General features: G+C 38.2%; 1 protein-coding gene across 1 annotated transcript in view; it reads left to right on the top strand.

The window, feature by feature from the left end:
• The first annotated feature begins 271 nt into the window (after positions 1–271).
• The window catches only part of CACNA1A (calcium voltage-gated channel subunit alpha1 A), a 366,968-nt gene continuing 354,556 nt past the window's right edge, over positions 272–12,683 (top strand). Inside the window, exon 1 of the mRNA XM_074203549.1 lies at positions 272–530. The gene's annotated coding sequence lies outside the window, so the exon portion shown is untranslated. The remainder of the gene's footprint in view (positions 531–12,683) is intronic.

The following is a 12,683-nucleotide window of genomic DNA, read 5'->3' as shown; positions in this document are numbered from 1 at the left end:
CCTCCCCTCTCTTATTTCTTTCCTCCCTTCTTCCTCATTTTCTTCTTCCTCCTCTGCTCTCTTCTTTCCTTCCCTCTTCCTGTACCTCCTCCTCTTTTTCTTCCTCCTCTTCCTCCTCTCTCTTCTTTCTCTCTTTCCCTCCTTCTCTACCTCCTCCTCTTCCTCCTCCTCCCCTTCTCTCTTCTTTTTCTTCTCTCCTCCTCCTTCTTGTCCTCCTCCTCTTCCCCCCCCCCCCCCCCCCAGCAACCAGGACTCTGGCAACCACCGACACATCAGCTTTCTTCTGTTGCTGCTTTTAATGGGAAGCATGAAGCTGTGAACAGGGCTGATCTTCCCATCTCTCCCAGCTACTTCAGATCTCTTGCCTCCTTTTGACCCTTCCACATATGTTGGAAATGGATTCTTGGCCTTCAGAAGGTCTGGGCAGACTAGGGGAGAAGAGGTGGGCTAGCCAGCGCCACTGGATTCATTAACCCTTTGCTCACTAGCTGTTTTGCTTTTTTTTCCTCCAAGGATCCAATAAAATCCAGGTGAGTACATATTGGAAAGAAGGGGGGGAATTGGGGGTTTGTGGGGGAAAGAAGACAGGTAGTGAAGGAGGGGCTGTTACCAGGAAAGTAGTAATCCCTCTTTTTGTGTCAGAAGCTTGATAGTCATAAATGAAAGTAGAAATGTTCCTTCCCATCTCTCATTTCTGTTATTTCAATACAGTGGAAGTAGGGGGGGGAGGGCAAACCCAAGCTTACCTTACACTTGTTTGGAATTTTCATTTTAAAAAGCAACTTCCTTCCATCAATATTTAACTTTAGTTTAATATCTGATACCCTCTTTCTCTGCTCTGGGCAAGAACTGACCATGTTAACACACTATTCCAGGAACCAGTAAGATTTCAGACCATAGTTCATTTCCTTTTGTTAAATTTCTTCTACTTCAAACACTCAGTCTTTTCCACTACAGCATCCAAGCTAGTAGGCGACATCCATCCTTAACAAATGATTGGACTTAGTTCAGCATCATCCCATTATCACCAGAGGCTTTAGGTACCCAAGGAACAGAAAGTTCCCAGACATTCTGCTCCTGGTTCTTGATTTATGGGGGAAATGCTGTGTGTATGTATTAGTGAAAGGAAGATGATTGGCAGATGTAGTTCACACTGTTGGGGATAATTACAACTTAGGAACCTTTTCTTCCACTTAATATTTAGCCCTTTTATTTCTTACCTTCTGCATCCTACTCAGAATAAGGGCCAGCAAATATCTTTATAACTCCTTTATTCTTATAAATCCATTTTGGCACAGAATTCTCCCCCTAGGATATAGAATGATTTTGTTTCAGACTTCAGAGAGGTATTAAGAAATCCAGAGGGATTCTAGAACCTTCTTTTCTCCCTTCCCTATGCTTTACAGAACAGATGCTTCTGGAGCCATGCAGTGAAAACATAAACATCCCCAGACTGTCTTTTCCAGGTTTTGTATGTTGGCCTGAGGGTGAGAAACTGTCAGTAGAGAAAGGAGCAAGGGTTGAGGAAGCATGAGCCCAAGGCATCTTTATCCTGACAGCTGCTTCAGCTGAGCTGACATGAGATGAGTTGATATCTCTCCATCTTTCCCCCCACCCTCCTAGGGTCATCAAGGCTGCAGGAAGAATTGATTATGGTATTTTTTTTTTTAGGTTTTTGCAAGGCAAATGGGGTTAAGTGGCTTGCCCAAGGCCACACAGCTAGGTCATTATTAAGTGTCTGAGGCTGGATTTGAACCCAGGTACTCCTGACTCCAGGGCCAGTGCTTTATCCACTGTGCCACCTAGCTGCCCCTGATTATAGTATCTTAATTCATAGGGTCATCAATGCAGAGCAGGGAGAAATCTTAGAGTCCATAGGGTCCAACACTCTCATTTTATAAATGAGGAAACTGAGGCCCAGGGAGGTTATGTAAATTGCCTAGTGTCACATAAATAGTGGTTGACATAGTCAGAATTTGAATTCAGGTCCTATGGCTCAAGGTTGTGTACTCTTTCCATGGCACTTTGAGGGAGAGTTTGACATTAATAGGTTCAGGCATTTCCAGAAATTAAAAAAAAAAGAGCTATGTAATAGTTTAAGAGCTATCTAATAAAAAACAGAGATTCCCACCACTCAGAAATTACTTTAGTGTTGTTATAAGCATGTAGGGTTCTAGTCATTTACTTATTTTTGGTTCTGGCAAAGCAATGGGTTAAGTGACTTGTCCAAGCTCACATTGCTAATTATTAAGTGTCTGAGGCTGGATTTGAATTCAGGTTCTCCTGACTCCAGGGTTAGTACTCTGTCCACCATGACCTCTACCTGCCCTAGTTCTTATATTTATATAATTTACATTGATCCTCTTTCTTAGAGGTTTCCAGTGTTCTGCTCTACATCGTGACCCCAGTCAAGGTATAAGAGAGCCTAGAGCAGGAGTGTTCTGAGCCTCAAATGAAATAATGGGTATAAAATACTACAACCCTCAGATCACCAGAAATGCTTGTGTTCTTGTTGTCTTTAGTCTGATGATGACTTTATTCCTGGAGCCTTCTACGTCCTTCATGCTGAGGTCAAGGAAGGTTCTAGAGCAATTCCGGGGTATGCTAGTAAATGCCTAACAGCCTAAGTCTCCAGGGGAAAAAAATGTATATATACACACATCCTTTTCAGTTTAATCTGTATTACTAATTTTGGTATTGTTCAGTTGTTTCACTTGTATCTGACTCTTAGTTGGTCTCCATTTGGGATTTTGTTTCAAAGATACTGGACAGTTTTGCTATTTCCTTCTCACATTCATTTTTATGGAAACCGAAGCAAACAGGGTTAAGTGACTTGCCTATGGTGTCTGAGTCAGGATTTGAACTCAGGTCTTCCTGATTTTAGGTCTGAGGGTCTCTTATCTATTGTAGCATCTGACTTCCTCAACATTGTCTAGACAAAACAAAACAAAACAAAAAATCACTCAATAAATTAAACCCTGATTAATGATGATGATTTATTTCTGAGATATAGATGCTCGCCTTGAAAACTGAAGAGTTCATTCTCAAGTCATTTAGAGCTGACCCTAGCAAACCCATCCTTGTGCCTAGAGACTTAGTTTCTTGCTCTACTTGATGGTAAACTGCCCGAAAGGGGCAAGAAAACTTTCTACAATTCCCTTACTGTCTTTCTGTGATTATTACTGTTTTTATTGAAATTTCATATAGTTTATTCATCTGTTACAAGAACTGTGAAACAGAAATAACAGAATACCTATTAGCAATTTCAGTTAGGACAGGGTTGCAATCAGGGTAGGTCAATTGAGGTTTTTGTCCCAGACTGAATTTACAAGTTGTCAAATCATTTACACAGATGTTCACATCTACCCACTGCTAATAATTGGGTAAATAAGAATTTCTTTCTTTTTTAATTTAAATTTTATTTTTTCCCAATTACATGAAAGATAATTTTCAACATTCATTATTATTTTTACTATTTAGAAAACTGAGGTATACATAGAGGTTAAGTGACTTGCCCAGGATTACAAATCTTGTATCTGAGAATGGATTTGAACACTGGACTTCTTGAATTCAGGCCCTGTGCTCCATTTGCTGGGATTGGGGGAAAGGAATGAAACAAAACAGTTCAGCAAAAATAATCACACTAAAAACATCTAACATTATATGTAGTATTTCACTACCATATCCCCCACATCAGCAAAGAAGTGGGGAGAGGTGTCTTCTCATGTCTCTCTCCTTTTGGGGCCAAGTCTGAACTTATTTGTTCACTTGTTCAGATTTTTTTAGTCATATCTTCTTGACCCCTTTTGGAATTTTCTTGCAGAAATATTGGAGTGGTTTACCATATCCTTCTCCAGTTCATTTTACAGATGAGGAAACTGAGGCAAACAGAGTACCGTGACTTGCCCAGAGTCACACCATTAGTAAGAGTCTGAGGCTGGATTTGAACTTAGGTCCTCCTGACTCCAGGACCAGTGCTCTATCCATTGTGCAACCAGTTGCCTATATACAATGTATATTTATGTGCTATAATTATCAAGATAGTCTGGAGGGACCTTGTACTATCTAGATTTTGATTCTTTCTCAGTCCTCAGTTCTCTGGGCACAGTAGTTGCTCAATACATATTTTTTTGTTGAAGGGGATGGTTTTGGGGCATGTAGAAATGAAAGTGAAGATCATTAAGATGCATCAGGAGTCTTGAATAAGAACAAATCATTCCAGACTAATTGCATTTCTTTTTTTTTTTGACAAAATTACTATGCTGGTAGGTAGATTGGAGAATATCATAGACATACATAGGAGACCTGTATTTCTCCAGGGTGACTGACAAAGTCCCTCGAGATGTGGATGAGATGGAGTGATATGGGTTAAATGAATTTAGACTTCTTGGAATGATGAGACGCCAAAGGTAATGATCAATGCATAGAAAGCAACCTTAAAGGATGGCCTTTATAGGAGGTAGAATTTGTTTTTAGCTGAAAACATTTTTATGTTGAAAGCAGATAAAACACTAGATTTGTGGAACTGGAAGAAAAGATGAACCACAGGTGACACAATCAGAATTCAAAAAGAAAAGCTTAGCAGAGTAGAATTATAGACTACATCTGAGAATATTGTATTTGATAGGGACAAATGTAAAATTTTGTATGAGGGTTGAAATCTAATCATTTGTACAAGTACTGGGGAAGGTGGGATGAGGGAAATGCAGCTAGCTCCATGATAATTTGTTTGAAAGACTTTTAGTACATTGCAAGCACAGTGTGATCTTAAGGGAATACCAAGGATCCTTGACTTCTTTTATCATCATTAAGTGACTTATGCAGGGGAGACACAGCCACTAAATAATAGAGACAATATTGGAACCCAAGTCTTTCTGTCTCAATACTGTCTTCTATTTCCTCTCCAGGCTACTTCCATAGTCTTGGCTTGTTTTAATAGAAGCTTAGTGTCAGAATGTGGAAGTTGTGATAACTCTCTTGTCTTCAGCCTTCAACAGTATTGGGTTCAGTTCTGAATGTGGAACCCACAGTTCAGAACCCTCTAACAATTCTAGGCTTCTATTCTGAACCATAACACTTTCCTAACTTTTCATAAATGTGAGTAACAAGGTTCCTCAACTTCTGTACAATACTCATAGACTACCAAAGCATTTTGGGTATAAGATAGCCTTTATTTCACCCCAGGAAAATGCAGAAGATGCTAAAGACTCCCAGGAGCTCATAAATAGATGGAGAAAACACTGAAGGCAGCTAGATGAATTTTTCATCTTAAAGGAACTGAATTTATGGTTGCTTGTGGAGCAAGGGTGTCCTTTAATTCCTAGCTCTCTCATATGGCTCTTCTCAGTCCTTTCTTTTCATATACTTTTCTTGGGCCTAATAAAGTATAGATCAGGTGAGTCAACATACCCTAGAGGAGAATTTCTCAGGGGATAAGGAAGGGCCAATGGGAATGCTCCCCTTGGATGTGCTGGCACACCTGATCCATGACCTATGCCTACCTATGACAGTGCCACTTGTGTTTAAGACTCTACCTGTTAGGTAAGCATACTTTGGAGTTGCTAGGCAGCCAAGCTTCTTTCCATCAGATTTATTCTGTCTGGATAATTTATTGTAATAGCAGTGGGATGCAAAGTGTTGATATCTTGATACTCCACCCTCTCCACCTCTATGGTAGTGTAATTTTGTTCTCTAGCTGTAAAAGATTATGTGGGGATGATTCTCTTCTTTCTCCAAAAACCACACCATTCAGGAAATCCCCTTCATTCACTGGCAGGTCTAGGTCCCATACAAAGCCTAGTACTTCCAAGACATTTTCCTTCTTCTCTAGAAAGTCAGATTCTAGCATCACAGTGTGTTAGACATTTCTCCCTCTAACTAGGAGCTTAAAGTTGAGTAGCATTGTTCTTGAATTCCCCTCTCATGATAATAGGGGCAGCAAAGTGCAGGGCTTCTTGAGGCATTAGAGTTCAGTGGAAAAAGCACTGATTTGAGAATGGGAGAACTGGGTTCAAATCCTGTCTCTGATACTTTTTAATGATCTTGGTCATATCATTTAACAAAGAAATGCAAAGTAGAGGTTGAGATTTCTTTGTGAAGCCATCTATGAGGTGGAGTGGACCTTGTGGTATAAATTAGCTACAGGTATAAATTAGCTAGGAGTACTGCTGGTTTTAGCTACTCTCCACTTAGTGTTTGTGTGGTCTTAGATAAGTTGCACATTCCCTGGGACTCAGTTTCTTCTTCTGTATAATGAAAGGAGAAGGGTCCATTCTAACTCTGACCCTCTGGTTTTCAAGTCTTAGGGTCCTATGATTTAGAGATAGAGGTCCCTTTTGTCTTGCCCCGACATTATCTTAAGAATCAACATAATTTTTTTCACACACACACACACACACATATATATAATATCCAGTAGATAATTTACATAACTCTTTACATTCTTTTCTTCAGTTTCATTCTTTGCTTATGGGGATACTGTAGGGGCATTAGACCAGACTCCTCTAAAGTCTTACATATTCTATGATTCTAGATAGAAACAAGAAAATTATTCTAGATGAGGAAAAATGCCATCAAATAATAAAAAGAACATTGTTCTAGGAATCCCAGAGTCATTGAATTTATCCATAATAATAATAATAATAATAATACTAATGGTAATGATGATGATGATAGCTGATATTCCTATAACACTTTATAATTTGAAAATCCTTATAGACATCGTCTCCTTTGAGACTCACCACAACCTTTTGAGATACTAATAATAGGTGAATAAACTGAGACCAAGAAAGTTAATTGATTTGTCACTACAAAATGCTGCTTCACCAATCATTCTACATTGCCTCACTCATACCTGAACTAGAAGAATCTGCCCTAAAACATACCTGACAAGTGGGAAATCTAGCCTCTTGAAGACCTCTGGTGAGTGGTAACTCTGCCTCCCAAGGCAACAAGTTTTGAATTTGAATAGCTATAATTAATAGAAGATGTCTCCTTAAGTCTAAATCTGCCTTCCTACAGTTTTCACCTTTTGCTCTTAGTTTTAACCTCTGGAATTTAGCAGGATAAGATCTTATTTCTCTTCCACACACCAGTTCTTCAATTTATTATGACCCTGCTAAATTTTCTCTAGCTCTAGTTCCTTTGATTAGTTCTCATATGGCCTGATCTCTAGTCCCCTATCATCTCAGTCACCTTCTTTTGCACATTATCCAGGTTATTCATATTCTTTCTAAAATGTGGGCTCCAGAATTGAACATAATAAACTCCAGATATGGCTTGATCAGGACAAAGTACAAACGAGGTTTTATTACTTCTCTTGTTCTGGACATAATTCTTCTTAGTAAATTAGGTAAAATATTTAAATTGTTACTATCATTTTGGATCCTAACTCTAACACATTTTAGCTATCCTTCATATATTAACTGTGATTTGATCTATGCCCTTATTCATGTCATAACAGCAGTCATGTGTTTTGAATTAGAAGGGACCTTAGAAGCAAAGGTGTCTTAAGAGTCAGCTCAAAAGGACTTTCCAAAGTTAATTGTTAAATATTCAGTGAACATTTGCAACTGGGAAATCAACCAATCAGGGTTTGATTTATTGTTTTCTTGACTATCTAGATTTAAGAATGCAAAGGACAAAATATTAATGCAGATTAAAAGAATAACTTCTATGTTCTTTTTTTATCTGGTTGTTAAAATATTTACAAATACATCCCTACTTAGAAGTCATCATCTATTCTAATATTCTCATGTTATAGATGATGAGATCTCTGTGGCTCCAGGGCAGTTAGGTGATGTAGTGAATAGAGCACTAGGCCTGGAGTCAGGAAGATCTGAGATCAAATCCAGCCTCAGATACTTACTAGCTGTGTGACTCTGAGCAAGTCACTTAACCCTTTTTGCCTCAGTTTCCTCATCTGTAAAAATGAGCTTGCAAAGGAAAGTATTTCCAGTATTTTTACCAAGGAAACCTTAAATGAGGTCATAAAGAGTGAGACACTACAGAACAAGTGAACAACAAAATTGGCTCCAGGAGAGTGTAATCTTTCCAATATAAATAGTGGCAGAGTGAATGCAAATCCTTTGACTCCAAATTCACTTCTCTCTCCACTGTACTATCCTATCCACTGAAAAAATAATTACACAGAACAAGACTGGACATAGATCCCTGTAGTCCTCTACCAAAGGCCTTCTTCCAAATTGACCCTGAACCACTGATAGACATTAAGTCTAAATCTGTTTCTCTGCAGCCTTCACTCTTTGAATGAACACTGAGTATGGTCATTCAAATAGTTCTTACTCCACCTAATTCTAGGAAAATTATTCTAGACAACAAAAATGCCTTTATACAAAAAAAATGGAACATTATACTTGGAGACCCTGAGTCATAGAATTTGAAGGGTCCTCAGAGGTATAATGATACTAATGATGATGATGATGATGATGATGATGATAATGATGATGTTGATAGCTGATATTTTATATATTACTTTAAAGCCTGGAAAATCCTTATAGACATTGTCTCAGTTGATCTTCACAACAACCCTCTGAGGTCTCAATATTCTCATTATACAGGTGAAGAAACTAAGGCCAAGGAAGTTAATTGATTTTCTACTACAAAATGCTGCTTCACCAATCTCTTAACCTTCCCCACTAGGAAAACATGAGAAAGTTTGTCAAATAGCTTGTTAACCTCTAGGTAAACAATATCTATGATATTCCCTTATTCTATCAGTCTAGTGATATGCTCAATAATGAAAAGTGATGAGTCTGCCACATTTTCTGCTTGATCACAGGATGTTAGATTTAAAAGGGTGTGTGTGTGCACACGCGTGTGCGTGTGTCTGTCTGTCTGTCTTAGTTGAAGCTATCTTTGTTCCTTGTACTTATTGCTTCCTTGTCTAGTTGCTCACTAATCATTCCTTTTAACACTACATTACAGAATTTCTCAAGAAATGAAATCAAGCCCCTTAACCTGTAATCTCCAGACTGCATTCTCTTCCCTTTTGGTTTTAGGGCAATTCTCAGTTTCATCATCTGCAAAAAGAGAGGGTGGATTAAATGATCTTTGATATCCATTGTTTCTAAATCTATGGTTCTGTGAGTAGAAATTTGCACCTATTCCTGCAAGGAGGTTGGGTAGTCAAGGATTATTAAGAAGAGCAAGATGGGAAAGAGACCAGCTGTGACATGGTTTATTCTCACTAGGAAATAATAATCACTTTTAGCTGAATATTGGGATGCTTGCAAATTTGTCTTCCCTATCATGACCCAGCACATAGGCTCTGCCATATGCTCTGAAATTTCATTTTGTTTTGTTCTTACATATGTGGGGCAGTTCTGGAGTTTTGCCCCCAAGCAAATTTAGCATAGTGATAGCCATTATGTTGGGTCTCACTTTAACTTGGTTTAACCTTGCTGTGGGTTAATTTGGATGCAAGAATCTACTTAGATTTTTTTTTTTTTACCAAGATAGATACTGGTGTATGGGTCAATTTAGTCTCACTGCTGCAGTCAAATCATCAGAGGACCAAATAGCACCATGGAAAGAGCATCCTTGGGCACCATCACAATCCATCCTGAAGCTAGGGAAGTGAAAGTTGTATGGGAACCAATAAGTTAATTTTCTTCCTGAAGAATGTCTATTTTAGGTCTTCAGGTAAATTTTGAAGCTTGGTTAAGCTGTCAACACTCATCACATTCCTGGCCACTTTCCCGAATTCCTTGCTATATATGCTCTCAAGGGATACAAACTAATTTAAATACCAGACTAAACAAAACATAATTAGGAAGAATAACCTGTACTGCATGTCTCTCTTCCCCTCCCCCACCCCATCATAATGTATTCTAAGGCCCAAAGTAAATAACATTTTCATTACTTCCATTTTTATGCCTCTTCAGGAGCAAGGGGAAAGACAAGGGACTACAAAATCCATGGCCTAATAATTTTCATGTTACTATTTATCCTAAATCAGAAGAGAAAGAAGAGAGAAATCATTTTCTTCTGGGTCTCAGCAGATTTGAGATTAGAAACCCCAAATTCAAAAGCTATTTGGGTTATTTTCTACCTGATTGACCTTGGGAAGTCTTTTTACCTCTTTAGGACTCACTTTTTTTGGTCATTTCAGTCATGTTTAACTTTCTGTGTCCCTATCTGGGATTTTCTTAGCAATGTATTGGAGTGGTTTACAAATGAGGAAACTGAGGCAAAGGGTGACTTACTCAGGGTCACACAGCTAGTATATGAGATTAGATTTGAACTCAGGTCTTTCTGACTCTAGGCCCAGTGCTCTATCCATTGTGACATCCAATTGTCCATAGAACTTAGTTTCCTACCCTGTAAAAATAAAGGGTTTGGATTAGAGGCTGTCTAGTTTGCTAACCTTATAAATCTATAGCCTACTTTTTTTTGTTGTTGTCTGAACCTCAGTATTCATATCTGTAAAATCTAGAGGTTGGCCAATATGATTGCTACCATCCCTTTTAATTCTAAATCATCCTAAGAATCTATCTCAGCTTTTGCTCAAGACTGAATTAGAAATCTATAAAATAATACACATTCCTTGGTGGAACAAATGTCAAAGAAAAATTTTTGAAGAAGGAAATATAAACTGCTAATAAATAATGAATAAATTAATAAATAAAATAAAAATAAAAATGAATAAATAATTAAATAATTAAAAATGCTTACATTCCTTAATAGCCAGAAGATGCAAGTCAAGACAACTTTATGAATTAGTTAATCAGAGATATGAAATAGGTATAAACAAGACCCTAGAAAGGAAATTGAATCAATCATTATCACTCTACTTAAAAAGAACACATAAATTAGATGAGAACAACTCCATTGAATCCCTTAATGAAGAATGTTAGACTAACTAGTCTGCTAGAAGTCCTTGAAAGTCATTGGATAAAATGTAGTTTGAGTATACTCAGTACTCTGTGGCAATGTCTAAGAAATAATTAAACTTTGGAATTCAAGATTTCAGGAGGGGGATGAAGAAAGTAATTTTAGCTGAGCTTCTATGAAGGGGAGAAGAAGGTGGAAAACCTCTCTGCCCTCCTCTATTCCCATTGATTAGAGGAGGAAATAGTTAATTTTGGAGAGTTCTAGAATCTGAACTTACTGGTGTCCCAGACTAGCACTGGTTGGCAATAGTGTCTGTCCAGGAATTGAAGACAAGCTAGACATCTTGAAGAGAAGAGCTTCATGATGCTACAAGGAGCTCAGTGAGGAGCTATACTATGCCAGAGAACTTCATGAAGATTCCCATGAAAGGGAGAAAAGGACTTTTAGCAAATCACACCTCAGGTTTTCTCTAAACTTGTCAACTTTCTCTTGGGTTCCATATGAACTAGTGAGAAAGGCATTATACTATTTAAGGGATGTTTTGTACCCCTTGGTCTTACTATACTTTAAAAAACTCCCCTTTCTAAAAAAGTTCATTGGCTGACTAATAGACATGAACTGATAATGATTGGGTTAGCACATTAATGGGGGCTTATGAGCTATAATGTTAGGGGAAAAATCCCAGTCCCCAATTCCTCTGGGACAGCTCAGTGTCATGGTGAATAGAGTACCTAACCTGGAGTCAAGGAAAACTCATCTTAAATCTGTCATCAGATAGACACATACTAGCTGTATGACCTTGAGTAACTTAACCCTTTTTGCCTCAGTTTCCTTAAGTGTAAAATGAACTGGAGGATGAAATGGTAAACTACCCCAGTACCTTTGCTAAAAAACAATCTCAAATGGGGTAACAAAAAATTAGACACAACTGTAAGACAACTGAACCACAAGAACAACTCCTTTGAGTTACCTCTAGACCCTGCAATGGGAGAAGTAGGCACCCTTTGGAAGTGGTAGAGTAGTTCCAGTAGCTCATCAATAGAATTCAATGACAAAATTCAACAAAATAAGCCACAAAGCTTCTGATTACTTTGTACTCAGCAATTCTATTGCTTATATTTATGTTAAAATATAAAAAAGATGAAGAGTCCATCTGTACCAAAATATCCACAACTGTTCTACTTCTAAAAGAAAAAATTAGAAACAACCAATATATTTAATCATGAGAGAATGAATAAACAAATGGTGGTATATTCAGTGTCATGAAATATTATGATTCTATACGACAGTGTTGGAAGGCTCTGCACCCTCAAGTGTCCATCATCAACCAATTAAATAGGTGAGAATATGAATCACATTCCCCTTACCCCATGATAGTCAATCACAGGTCATCTCCAACACAGGTACTTCTCCCTCCCCCACTTCACTCAATATCATTCAATATAATCCTATTCTATCCAGTCCTACAAGTGTCCTACTAATATTCTTCAGGGAATCATTCCCTCAAAGTGATTATAATCTAACTGGTAACTTGGGTATCTAAGCAGCTGTAGAAGCAAAATTTCCTATCCCCCTGCAGTTTTTCTCCCCCCCTCCCCTCCCCCTTTACCCTATCTTCTCTCCTCTCTTTCCCTTATGGCTATGGCAAACTTCCAGAACAGGCTCTGGGCTCTAGGAAGGTGGCCTATGAGTAATACTAACATTCCCCCCTCCTTTTCATTTTCACTGGGACAGAGTGAGTCACGAAAGAAGAGCAGGCATGAGTGGATTGTGTTCTACATCAGAGATCTCCTAACATTATCTTTCTCTTGAAATTCTTTCAATGCTCT

Source organism: Macrotis lagotis, chromosome X (genome assembly GCF_037893015.1).
Source record: "Macrotis lagotis isolate mMagLag1 chromosome X, bilby.v1.9.chrom.fasta, whole genome shotgun sequence".
NCBI classification, from domain to species: domain Eukaryota; kingdom Metazoa; phylum Chordata; class Mammalia; order Peramelemorphia; family Peramelidae; genus Macrotis; species Macrotis lagotis.
This window is presented reverse-complemented; position numbering and strand designations above follow the sequence as displayed.